Below are 14,458 nucleotides of genomic sequence, written 5' to 3'. Positions count from 1 at the left end.
CTTTTGGGGGTTTGTTTTTCAGTGTATTAATAAACATTTCATTTGTTATCAAAACCCTGCCTCACTCGCATATTTATTGTTGCTGAATCCCTAACACCCTAGATAGATCAAAATGTCATCCGCATAGCAAGTAAATTTATGCTCTGTCCCTTTAATAGTAATTCCCCTTATATCTTCATTTTGTCTGATGTATTGAGCTAATGGTTCCAGATATAACGCGAAGTGTAGCGGTGATCATGCACAACCCTGTCTCGTGCCCCTTTCTAGGGTAAGACTATTTGATAAATATCCATTGATTTTAATCCCAGCAGTAGGATTGTCGTATAGTGTCTGTATAGTTTTAATAATTGTGTCTTGGAAACCAAATCTATGTAAAACTCTGTAAAGAAAATTCCAAATAACCAAATCAAATGTTTTTTCTACATCCACACATATCACTATTGCTTCGATTTTATTTTTTTTTGTACATAATCCATAATGTGATGTGTCCTTTGTATATTGTCTTGTGTCTGGCATTGTCGTATAGGACCTGTCTGATCGTTACGTATCAGCATGGGTAGAAATTCCTCTAATCATTTGGCCATGATGGAGGTAAATAATCTATAATCTACATTAAGAACGGATATTGGTCTAAATGATCCGCATTCCATTTTATCCTTGCCTTCTTTTGGTATAGCTGAGACTATCGCTTCCTTCCAACTAGGTGGTATTTGTGCCTTTTTTAGAGCCCAGTTCAGTGTGGGGAGTAAAACAGGAATTAACTCATTTTTAAATTCTTTGTATCACTCTGCTGTATACCCATCTGATCCTGGTGACTTGCTTAATTTAAGCCTACTAATTGCAACTTTTAATTCAACTTCAGTTACGTCAGCAGTCATCCTTCTATTTTGTTCTTCGCTTAAAGTGGGTAACTCTATAGAATTCAAGAAAGTGTCAATTTGGGTTATGCTTCCCCCTGGAACTTTGGAATATAGTGTTTTGTAAAACACTTCAAAAGCTTCTTGAATTTCACTTTGCTTATTTTTTTTTATCATTTTCGTTCCTGGGTCCCTAATTCTATGAATTGTATTTTGTGCTATCTTTTTTTTCAGTTTCCATGCCAGTATTTTCAGATTTTGATCCACTTTCATACTGTCTCAGTTTCAGAAACATTAAGATTTTCCTGATTTCTTGCGTAGCCAAATTAATTATTTCATTCCTAATTCTTTAAATTTTCCTTAATGTATCCTGTGCCAAATTCAATTTATGTTTTTTTCTCTAGTTCCTTCAGCCAATTTTGAAATTCCTCTAATGTTTTGTTCCCTTTTTTTCTTATATGAAGATATTGTGGTAATTTTCCCTCTTAAGACCGCCTTCAGAGTATCCCATAAAATGGGAGGTGAAACCTCTCCATTATCATTAAATTCTAAGTAGAGACCAAATTGTTCCTTAAAGTACAGATCATTGAGTAGACTTGAATTTAGTTTCCAAATAGTATTATTTGGTTGTAGGTCAAAATCAACAGATAAATATATAGGTACAAGGTCACTTACATCTATTGTCCCAATTCCACAGGTGTTTAATTTTTCTTTGTCTTTTCCAAATGTTATGAAATAGTTTATTCTTGTATATACAGAATGGGGAGCAGAATAATGAGTGTAATCCCTTCTGTCAGGGAAAAGGTCCCTCCATATATCAATTAAGCCAACATCCTCAAAAGCTGTATTAACTTTCTTATGTAAAGATTTTGTTTCATAGGTTTTTCTATTGGAAGAGTCTAAGTTTGGTTGTAATTGTAAATTTAAGTCTCCCCCACATAGCAGGAGACCTGCTGTTTCCGTTACCATACTATCAGTAATTTTCTGAAAGAAACCAATATCACTTCCCGGGGGTGCGTATATATTCAATAGAGTAACTGAATTGCCATCTATATTCCCCCTTACCAGAATATATCTGCCCTCTTTATCTACCATTTCGAATACTTTTTCAAAATTTAGTTTACTTGAGATAAGAATAGCAACTCCTCTCCTATGTCCTGATTAATATGAGGAGAAAAACAGATTAGTGAAGCCCATTCTCTTTAGTTTTTTACGCTCATTATCACTTAAATGAGTTTCCTGTAAAGATACTACATGGGCTTATTCTTCTTTTTCATTTTGGATAAAATTCTCCTATGTATGATTAGATTTAATAGCCCATTGACATTAAAAGAAATGAATTTTACCTTGTCAGCCATCTGTATTTCTCTGTCAATGTATCACTGAAATTAGAACAAAACTTAATCGATCTACTCCCTGAACAAATAAGAACCAAGAAATTCAAATAATAACAAAAATGGCAACGAACGTGTGATTCCAAGGCTGAGGTCTCTGGTAGATGACTCTGCGTTGAGCGAGAGGAAATGTCTAGCTGTGGGGGATAACCCTTCCTACTTGTGAGTTGAGGGCCGCCATTGCAGCATTCATAAAAGTCAGTGAACAAATCCATTACACAGAAAAGATTTCCCTGTCTACTCCTATATATATATATATATATATATATATATATATATATACACACGCCATATGCACACACACACATTACATACATACATATATATGTATATATATATATTCTCATTTTGTTGGGGAAAAAGGAGTAAGTGAACGAATAAAGAATAACAACTAAGTAATATAAAATTCACATTATAATAAGTATTTCTTGAGATAGGTATATCACCATGTACTTTTGCTTCCGTTTAGCTTCTCAACATTGTTAAAGTTAACCAAACCTTATGGCTCTTCTGAAGGGAGTGAGGACTGTCTTTGGGAAACTCACGGTCTCTTCCTGATATATTTCTCTCGGCCACCGCCCGTCTCCTGCCTTCTCGATTCTTGCACTATTTCCCAGGTGGAGCGGGATAATTCCTCAGCCAGGCTTTCCCTCGGTTTGGTGACGCTGACGGGCAGCCCTCTGGCCTTCATGTCTGTAGTCGCCTCTTCCACTGTCTGGTACAACCGCGTGCCGTTGTCATAAAACACTCGAAGTTTAGCAGGGTACAGAGTTTGAAATCTAATCTTATTTTGCTTTAGTACTCGCTATACTTCAGAGTATTCTTTGCATTTCTGGAGGACCGCGGGGGTGGGGGGGGTAATCTTTGTCGAAATATATTAATTTATCCTCTACAAACACTCTCTTCTTACCCCAGGCCCTTCGTAGAATCTCCGTCTTGGTGCTGTACCGAAGGAATTTAATTACTATTGAGCGTGGCTTTCTATCCCCGGTAGGTTTCGAGACCAACGCGCGATGGGCTCTTTCGACTTCCAGCTCCATAGTTGAGGGAAGATCCAGCGCGTCCCGCATGAACTTTCAGACAAACTCCGTCATAGACGAGCCCTCCACTCCTTCGGGAATGTTGTAGATTCTGATATTTTTCCGCCGTGATTTTCCCTCCAGGTCAAGCAGTTTACCTTCTTGGTGATGTAATATCTTTATTGTCTTACTCAGTATCCGTTCCACGTTTTGAACGCGACCTTCCACCCTCTCAATTCGAGTCTCTGCCACCGCTATTTTTTGATTGACGCTGGTGAGCTCTGACTTAATATCACAGAGTTGCTGCTTTATATATTTCTGGAACACCATTATTTCTTTCAGGATTTCGAACTTATTTGCCGCTTCGACTGAACGAGGCCCAGCGTTCGCCTCGCTCGCACGCGGTCGGGTCGGAGAGCCGCTCGCTGCACTCCTCTCAGCCAGAGGCTCCGCAGGGTCACTTTTTAAATTTCCATTCCCTTTCCCCATTCTTGCCCCTCTTTTCAGTTCAAATATTTTTCGAAAAATATTATATTTCATGGGTTAACGGGGCTTAATACGTGTTTTTCCAGAGGAGCTAGTGACTCAAGCTGCCATTCTCGACGATGACGTCACCGGAAAACCCCCCTTGTCACCTTCTGGTATTCTGACAACAATAGTTACATCATTTGCAATTTTTAGATGGTGTTTGAATGGTGCCTATGTAGTGGTGTAGTGAAAGTACATCACTGGACTAAGTAGGCATTCTTCAGGTGCACCAGTGTCGATTGTCAGTGAGGAGGAGATGCTGTTTCCAATCTGCACCAACTGTGGTCTCCTGATAAGGAAGTCAAGGATCCAGTCGCAGAGGGAGGTACTGAGGCCCTGGTCCTGGTTCTTGTTAATTGTATGAAAGCATCAAATGTAGAGCTGTAATCAATAACCAGGTGATGGAAAGCCAATGAGATCGCATCCAATGTAGACCTGTCGTGGCAATAAGCAAGTTGCATCAAGTACAGGTCCTTGCTTAGGCTAGAACAACCAACGTTTCAAAGCACTTTATAATGGTAGATTTGAGTGCAACTGGGCAATAGTCGTTAGGCTGCTCTTCTTGGATTATCAGTCTTTTGAAGCAGGTGGGAATTTCTGACTTCTGCAGTGAAGATGTCCTTGAACACTCCCACAAGTTGGTTGGCACAGGTTTTCAGTGCCCAACCTGGTGCACCATCAAGGCCTGATGCTTCAAGAGGATTCACCCTCTTGAAATGTTCTGACATTAGCCTCCAAGACACAGATCACAAGGTCACCAGGTGCTGCACGGCTTCACGTAGATACGGTATAATTCCCCATTGCAAAACATACATAAATAGCATTAGCTAATCTGGGTGAGAAACATCACAGCCTTTCATGATGTTAAGCTTTGTCTTATAGGTAATAATGACTTGCAAACCTGCCAAAGCCGACATGCATCCAATTCCATCTCTAACTTCAATCAAAATTGTTTTTTCACATTTAAACCACCCTTCTGTAGGTTGTACCTGGATTTCTTATATAGTTCTGGATCACTGGACTTGAATGCCACAGTTCGAGCCCTCAGCAGAATATGGAGCTCCCAGTTCAAGTACAGCTTTTTGTCTGGGCATGTCAAGTATGTTATACACTCATTCACACAGGACTAAGACCATAAGATATAGGAGCAGAATTGGGCCATTTGGCCCATCAAGTCTGCTTTGCTTTTTCATCACAGCTGAACAAATTTTTCTCTCAGCCCCAATTTGCTGCGGTCTCCCTGTATTGCCTTGGAGCCTGACCAATCAAGAATCTATCAACCTCTGCCTTAAATATACTTAAAAACTTTATCTCCACAGCTGCCTGTGATAAAGCATTCCTCAGATTCACCACTCTCTGGCAAAAGAAATTCCTCCTCATCTCCATTCTAAAAAGACACCCCTCGAATCTGAGACTGTGCCCTCTGATCATAGGAAACATCTTCTCAACATCCATTTTATCAAGACCTTTCACCATTCGATAGGTTTCAATGAAGACACCCATCATTCTTTCAAATTCTAGTGAATACAGGCCCAGAGCCATCAAATGCTATTCATGTGAGGATGAAGATGAATCCCTGACTATTATCCAGTCCACCTACTCAATTGAGTCCTGTACATAGAACATAGAATAGTACAGCACATTACAGACCCATGGGTTCACAATGTTGTGCTGACCCTCAAACCCTGCCTCCCATATAACCCCCCACCTTAAATTCCTCCATATACATGTCTAGGAGACTCTTAAACTTCACTAGTGTATCTGCCTCCACCACTGACTCAGGCAGTGCATTCCACGCTCCAACCACTCTCTGAGTGAAACATCTCCCTCCAATATCCCCCTTGAACTTTCCTCCCCTTACCTTAAAGCTATGTCCTCCCCTTACCTTAAAGCTATGTCCTCTTGTACTGAGCAGTGGTGCCCTGTGGAAGAGGTGCTGGCTGTCCACTCTGTCTATTCCTCTTAATATCTTGTACACCTCTATCGTGTCTCCTCTCATCCTCCTTCTCTCCAAAGCGTAAAGCCCTAGCTCCCTTAATCTCTGATCATAATGCATACTCTCTAAACCAGGCAGCATCCTGGTAAATCTCTTCTGTACCCTTTCCAATGCTTCCACATCCTTCCTACGCTGAGGCGACCAGAACTGGACACTGTACTCCAAGTATGGCTTAACTAGAGTTTTATAGAGCTGCATCATTACATTGTGTCTCTTAAACTCTATCCCTCTACTTATGAAAGCTAACATCCTATAAGCTTTCTTAACTACCCTATCTGCCTGTGAGGCAACTTTCAGGAATCTGTGGACATGTACCCCCAGATCCATCTGCTCCTCCACACTACCAAGTATCCTGCCATTTACTTTGTACTCTGCCTTGGAGTTTGTTCTTCCAAAGTGTACCACCTCACACTTCTCCAGGTTGAACTCCATCTGCCACTTCTCAGCCTACTTCTGCATCCTATCAATGTCTCACTGCAATCGTCAACAATCCTCTACACTATCTACAACACCACCAACCTTTGTGTTGTTTGTAAACTTGCCAACCCACCCTTCTACCCCACATCCAGTTCATTAATAAAAATCACAAAAAGTAGAGGTCCCAAAACAGATCCTTGCGGGGCACCACTGGTTACAACCCTCCAATCTGAATGTACTCCCTCCACCACAAGCCTCTGCCTTCTGCAGGTAGTCAATTCTGAATCCACCTGGCCAATCTTCCCTGGATCCCATGCCTTCTGACTTTCGGAATAAGCTTACCATGTGGAATCTTCTCAAATTCCTTACTAAAAACCATGCAGATCACATCCACTGCACTACCCTCATCTATATGTCTGGTCACCTCCTCAAAGAACTCTATCAGGCTTGTTAGGCACGATCTGCCCTTCACAAAGCCATGCTGACCGTCCCTGATCAGACCATGATTCTCTAAATGCCCATAGATCCTAACTCTAAGAATCTTTTCCAACAGCTTTCCCACCACAGACGTAAGGCTCACTGGTCTATAATTACCCGGACTATCCCTACTACCTTTTTTGAACAAGGGGACAACATTCACCTCCCTCCAATCAGAATCTTAAGAAAGAAATTAGAAAAACAAAAAGAAGATACGAGATTGTTTTGACAAGTAAGGTGAAAATAAATCCAAAGGGTTTCTACAGTTATACTAATAGCAAAAGGATAGTGAGGGATAAAATTGGTCCCTTAGAGAATCAGAGTGGACAGCTATGTGTGGAGCCAAAAGAGATGGGGGAGATTTTGAACAATTTATTTTCTTCGGTATTCAGTAAGGAGAAGGATATTGAATTGTGTAAGGTAAGGGAAACAAGTAGGGAAGCTATGGAAACTATGACAATTAAAGAGGAGGAAGGGCTGGCACTTTTAAGCAATATAAATTTGGATAAATCTCCAAGGCCTGACAAGATTTTCCCTAGGATCTTAAGAGAAGTTAGTGTAGAAATAGCAGGGGCTCTGACAGAAATATTTCAAATGTCATTAGAAATGGGGATGGTGCCGGAGGATTGGCATATTGCTCATGTTGTTCCATTGTTTATAAAGTGTTCTAAGAGTAAACCTAGCAATTATAGGCCTGTCAGTTTGATGTCAGTGGTGGGTAAATTAATGGAAAGTATTCTTAGATATGGGATATATAATTATCTGGACAGACAGGGTCTGATTAGGAACAATCAACATGGATTTGTGCGTGGAAGGTCATGTTTGACAAATGTTATTGCATATTTTGAAGAGGATACGAGGAAAGTTGACGAGGGTAAAGCAGTGGATATTGTCTATATGGACTTCAGTAAGGCCTTTGACAAGGTTCCGTATGGCAGGTTAATTAGGAAGGTTCAATCGTTAGGTATTAATATTGAAGTAGTAAAATGGATTCAACAGTGGCTGGATGGGAGATGCCAGAGAGTAGTGGTGGATAACTGTTTGTCAGGTTGGAGGCCGGTGACTAGTGGTGTGCCTCAGGGATCTGTACTGGGTCCAATGTTGTTTGTCATGTGATGGGGTGGTAAATTGGATTAGTAAGTATGCAGATGATACTAAGATATGTGGCTATGTGGATAATGAAGTAGGTTTTAAAAGCTTGCAGAGAGATTTAGGCCAGTTAGAAGACTGGGCTGAACGATGGCAGATGGAGTTTAATGCTGATATGTGTGAGGTGCTACATTTTGGTAGGAATAATCCAAATAGGACATACATGGAAATGATAGGGCATTGAAGAATGCAGTAGAACAGAGTAATCTGGGAATAATGGTGCATAGTTCCCTGAAGGTGGAATCTCATGTGACAATAGACAATAGACAATAGGTGCAGATGTAGACCATTCGGCCCTTCGAGACTCCACCGCCATTTTGAGATCATTCCTAATCATCTACTATCAATACCCGGTTCCTGCCTTGTCCCCATATCCCTTGATTCCCCTATCCATAAGATACCTATCTAGCTCCTTCTTGAAAGCATGCAGAGAATTGGCCTCCACTGCCTTCCGAGGCAGTGCATTCCAGACCCCCGCAACTCTCTGGGAGAAGAGGTTTTTCCTTAAATCTGTCCTTAATGACCTACCCCTTATTCTCAAACCATGACCTCCGGTACTGGACTCTCCCAGCATCTGGAACATATTTCCTGCCTCTATCTTGTCCAATCCCTTAATAATCTTATATGTTGCAATCAGATCCCCTCTCAATCTCCTTAATTCCAGTGTGTACAAGCCCAGTCTCTCTAACCTCTCTGCGTAAAACAGTCTTGACATCCCAGGAATTAACCTTGTGAATCTACGCTGCACTTCCTCTACAGCCAGGATGTCCTTCATTAACCCTAGAGACCAAAACTGTACACAATTTTCCAGGTGTGGTCTCACCAGGGCCCTGTATAAATGCAAAAGGATTTCCTTGCTCTTGTACTCAATTCCCTTTGTAATAAACGCCAACATTCCATTAGCCTTCTTCATTGCCTGGTGCACTTGCTCATTCACCTTCAGTGACTGATGAACAAGGACTCCTAGATCTCTTTGTATTTCTCCCTTACCTAACTCTACACCATTCAGATAATACTCCCAAAGTGGATAACCTCACACTTATTCATATTAAATGTCATCTGCCAAGTATCTGCCCACTCACCCAGCCTATCCAAGTCACCATGAATTCTCCAAACATCCTCATCACATGTCACACTGCCACCCAGCTTAGTATCAGCAAACCTGCTGATGTTATTCCCAATGCCTTTATCTAAATCGTTGACGTAAATCGTAAACAGCTGTGGTCCCAATACCGAACCCTGTGGCACCCCACTAGTCATCACCTGCCATTACGAGAAACACCCATTCACCGCTACCCATTGCTTTCTATCTGCCAACCAGTTTTCTTTCCATGTCAATGTCTTCCCCCCAATGCCATCAGCTTTGATTTTACCCACCAATCTCATATGTGGGACCTTATCAAATGCCTTTTGAAAATCGAGGTACACTACATCCACTGGATCTCCCTTCTCTAACTTCCTGGTTACATCCTCGAAAAACTCCAATAGATTAGTCAATCATGATTTACCCTTGGTAAATCCATGCTGGCTCGGCCCAATCCTATCACTGCTATCTAGATATGCCACTATTTTATCTTTACTAATAGATAGATAGATAGATACTTTATTCATCCCCAAGGGAAAATTCAACTTTTTTCCAATGTCCCATACACTTGTTGTAGCAAAACTAATTACATACAATACTTAACTCAGTAAAAAAATATGATATGCATCTAAATCACCATCTCAAAAAGCATTAATAATAGCTTTTAAAAAGTTCTTAAGTCCTGGCGGTAGAATTGTAAAGCCTAATGGCATTGGGGAGTATTGACCTCTTCATCCTGTCTGAGGAGCATTGCATCGATAGTAACCTGTCACTGAAACTGCTTCTCTGTCTCTGGATGGTGCTATGTAGAGGATGTTCAGAGTTATCCATAATTGACCGTAGCCTACTCAGCGCCCTTCGCTCAGCTACCGATGTTAAACTCTCCAGTACTTTGCCCACGACAGAGCCCGCCTTCCTTACCAGCTTATTAAGACGTGAGGCGTCCCTCTTCTTAATGCTTCCTCCCCAACACGCCACCACAAAGAAGAGGGCGCTCTCCACAACTGACCTATAGAACATCTTCAGCATCTCACTACAGACATTGAATGACGCCAACCTTCTTAGGAAGTACATTCGACTCTGTGCCTTCCTGCACAAGGCATCTGTGTTGGCAGTCCAGTCAAGCTTCTCGACTAACTGTACTCCCAGATACTTGTAGGTCTTAACCTGCTCCACACATTCTCCATTAATGATCACTGGCTCCATATGAGGCCTAGATCTCCTAAAGTCCACCACCATCTCCTTGGTCTTGGTGATATTGAGACGCAGGTAGTTTGAGTTGCACCATATCACAAAGTCCTGTATCAGTTTCCTATACTCCTCCTCCTGTCCATTCCTGACACACCCCACTATGGCCGTGTCATCAGCGAACTTCTGCACATGGCAGGACTCTGAGTTATATTGGAAGTCTGATGTGTACAGGGTGAACAGGACCGGAGAGTAATGGACTCTAGCATCTTCCCCAGTACTGATGTTAGGCTGACAGGTCGATTGTTCTCTGCTTTCTCCCTCCCTCCGTTCTTAAAAAGTGGGATAACATTAACCATTCTCCAATCCTCAGGAACTGATCCTGAATCTAAGGAACATTGGAAAATGATTACCAATGCATCCGCAATTTCCAGGGCCACCTCCTTTAGTACACTAGGATGCAAACCATCTGGACCTGGGGATTTGTCAGCCTTCAGTCCCATCAGTCTACTCATCACCGTTTCCTTCCTAATGTCAATCTGTTTCATTTCCTCTGTTACCCTATGTCCTTGGCCCATCCATACACCTGGGAGATTGCTTGTGTCTTCCTTAGTGAAGACGGATCTAAAGTACTTATTAAATTCTTCTGCCATTTCTCTGTTTCCTATAACAATTTCACCCAATTCATTCTTCAATGGCCCAACATTGTTCTTAACTATCTTCTTTCTCTTCACATACCTAAAAAGGCTTTTGCTATCCTCCTTTATATTCCTGGCTAGTTTGCTTTCGTACCTCATTTTTTCTCCCCGCATTGCCTTTTTAGTTATGCTCTGTTGTTCCTTGAAAAATTCCCAATCATCTGTCCTCCCACTCACCTTAGCTCTGTCATACTTGCTTTTTTAAATGCGATGCAATCTCTGACTTCCTTTGTCAACCACTGTGGCCCCTTTCCCCCCTTTGAATCCTTCCTTCTCCAAGGGATAAACTGATTTTGCACCTTGTGCATTATTCCCATGAATACCTGCCATTGCTGTTCCAGTGTCTTTTCTGCTAGGATATCCATCCAGTTAACGTTGGCCAGCTACTCCCTCATGGCTCCATAGTCTCCTTTGTTCAACTGCAACACTGACACCTCCGAGCTGCCCTTATCCTTCTCAAATTGCAGATAAAATCTTATCATATTATGGTCACTACCTCCTAATGGCTCCTTTACTTCAAGATCGCCTATCAAATCCTGTTTATTACACAACGCTAAATCCAGAATAGCCTTGTCCCTGGTCGGCTCCCGTACAAGCTGTTCCTAGAATGCATCCTGTAGGCACTCTACAAACTCCCTATCCTGGGGTCCAGCACCAACCTGATTCTCCCAGTTCACCTGCATGTTGAAATCCCCCATAACTACTGCGACATTACGTTTGCCACATGCCAATGTTAACTCCCTATTCAACTTGCACCCAATATCCATGCTACTGTTGATAGGGTGATGAAGAAAGCTTTTGATATGCTGGCCTTTATAAATCAGAGCATTGAGTATAGGAGTTGGGATGTAATGTTAAAATTGTAGAAGGCATTGGTAAGACTGAATTGGAGTATTGTGTACAGTTCTGGTCACCGAATTATTGGAAAGATATCAACGAAATAGACAATAGATAATAGGTGCAGAAGTAGACCATTCGGCCCTTTGAGCCTGCACTGCCATTCTGAGATCATGGCTGATCATTTACTATCAGTACCCGGTTCCTGCCTTGTCCACATATCCCTTGATTCCCCTATCCATAAGATACCTATCTAGCTCCTTCTTGAAAGCATCCAGAGAATTGGCCTCCACTGCCTTCTGAGGCAGTGAATTCCAGACCCCCACAACTCTCTGGGAGAAGAAGCTTTTCCTTAACTCTGTCCCAAATGACCTATCCCTTATTCTCAAACATGCCCTCTGGTACTGGACTCTCCCAGCATCTGGAATATATTTCCTGCCTCTATCTTGTCCAATCCCTCAATAATCTTATATGTTGCAATCAGATCCCCTCTCAATCTCCTTAATTCCAGCGCGTACAAGCCCAGTCTCTCTAACCTCTCTGCGTAAGACAGTCCTGACATCCTAGGAATTAAACTTGTGAATCTACGCTGCTCTTCCTCTACAGTCAGCATGTTCTTCCTTAACCCTGGAGACCTACTCCATGTGTGGTCTCACCAGGGCCCTATACAATTGCAAAAGGATTTCCTTGCTGTTGTACACAATTCTCTTTGTAATAAAGGCCAACATTCCATGAGCCTTCTTCACCTCCTGCTGCACTTGCTCATTCACCTTCAGTGACTGAACAAGGACTCCGAGATCTCTCTTTATTACTCCCTTACCTAACTCTACACCGTTCAGATAATAATCTGCCTTCCTGTTCTTACTCCCAAAGCGGATAACCTCACACTTATTCAAATTAAACATCATCTGCCAAGTATCTGCAGACTCACCCAGCCGATCCAAGTCACCCTGAATTCTCCTAAAATCCTCATCACATGTCACACTGCCACCAAATTTAGTATCATCAGCAAACTTGCTGACATTATTCTCAATGCCTTCATCTAAATCGTTGATGTAAGTCGTAAACAGTTGTGGTCCCAATACCAAGCCCTGTGGCACCCCACTAGTCACCACCTGCTATTCCGAGAATCACCCATTCACCGTTACCCTTTGCTTTCTATCTGCCAACCAGTTTTCTATCCATGTCAATATCTTCCCCCCCAATGCCATGAGCTCTGATTTTACCCACCAATCTCCTATGTGGGACCTTATCAAATGCCTTCTGAAAATCAAGGTACACTACATCCACTGGATCTCCCATGTCTAACTTCCTGGTTACATCCTCGAAAAACTCCAGTAGATTAGTCAAGCATGATTTGCCCTTGGTAAATCCATGCTGGCTCGGCCCAATCCTATCACTGCTATCTAGATATGCCACTATTTCATCTTTACTAATGGACTCTAGCATCTTCCCCACTACTGATGTTACGCTGACAGGATGATAGTTCTCTGTTTTCTCCCTCCCTCCTGTCTTAAAAAGTGGGATAACATTAGCCATTCTCCAATCCTCAGGAACTGATCCTGAATCTAAGGAACATTGGAAAATGATTACCAATGCATCCACAATTTCCAGGGCCACCTCCTTTAGTACCCTAGGATGCAGACCATCTGGACCTGGGGATTTGTCACCCTTCAGTCCCATCAGTCTTCTCATCACCGTTTCCTTCCGAATGACAATCTGTTTCATTTCCTCTGTTACTCTATGTCCTTGGCCCATCCATACATCTGGAAGATTGCTTGTGTCTTCCCTAGTGAAGACAGATCTAAAGTACTTATTAAATTCTTCTGCCATTTCTCTGCTTCCCATAACAATTTCACCCAAATCATTCTTCAAGGGCCCAACATTGTTCTTAACTATTTTCTTTCTCTTCACATACCTAAAAAGGCTTTTGCTATCCTCCTTTATATTCCTGGCTAGCTTGCGATCATACCACATTTTTTCTCCCCGTATTGCCTTTTTTAGTTAAGTTCTGTTGTTCCTTAAAAAATTCCCAATCATCTGTCTTCCGACTCACCTTAGCTCTGTCATACTTCCTTTTGTTTAATGCTATGCAATCTCTGACTTCCTTTGTCAACCACTGTGGCTCCTTTCCCCCCTTTGAATCCTTCCTTCTCCGGGGGATGAACTGATTTTGCACCTTGTGCATTATTCCCAAGAATACCTGCCGTTGCTGTTCCACTGTCTTTTCTGCTAGGATAACCATCCAGTTAACTTTGGCCAGCTCCTCCCTCATGGCTCCATAGTCCCCTTTGTTCAGCTGCAACACTGACACCTCCGATCTGCCCTTATCCTTCTCAAATTGCAGATAAAAACATCATATTATGGTCACTACCTCCTAATGGCTCCTTTCCTTCAAGATCGCCTATCAAATCCTGTTTATTACACAACGCTAAATCCAGAATAGCCTTGTCCCTGGTCGGTTCCCGTACAAGCTGTTCCTAGAATGCATCCTGTAGGCACTCTACAAACTCCCTATCCTGGGGTCCAGCACCAACCTGATTCTCCCAGTTCACCTGCATGTTGAAATCCCCCATAACTACTGCGACATTACCTTTGCCACATGCCAATGTTAACTCCCTATTCAACTTTCATCTAATATCCATGCTACTGTTTGGTGGCCTTTAGACAACACCCATTAGGGTCTTTTTGCCCTAACTGTTCCTCAGTTCTATCCACACAGACTCTACTTCTCCTCATCCTATGTCCCCCCTTGCAAAGGACTGAATCTCATTCCTCACCAACAGGGCCACCCACCCCCTCTACCCACATTTC

Source organism: Hemitrygon akajei, chromosome 8 (genome assembly GCF_048418815.1).
Source record: "Hemitrygon akajei chromosome 8, sHemAka1.3, whole genome shotgun sequence".
Taxonomy (NCBI): Eukaryota; Metazoa; Chordata; class Chondrichthyes; order Myliobatiformes; family Dasyatidae; genus Hemitrygon; species Hemitrygon akajei.
The sequence above is the reverse complement of the archived record's forward strand: the minus strand, read 5'-3'. Positions refer to the sequence as shown.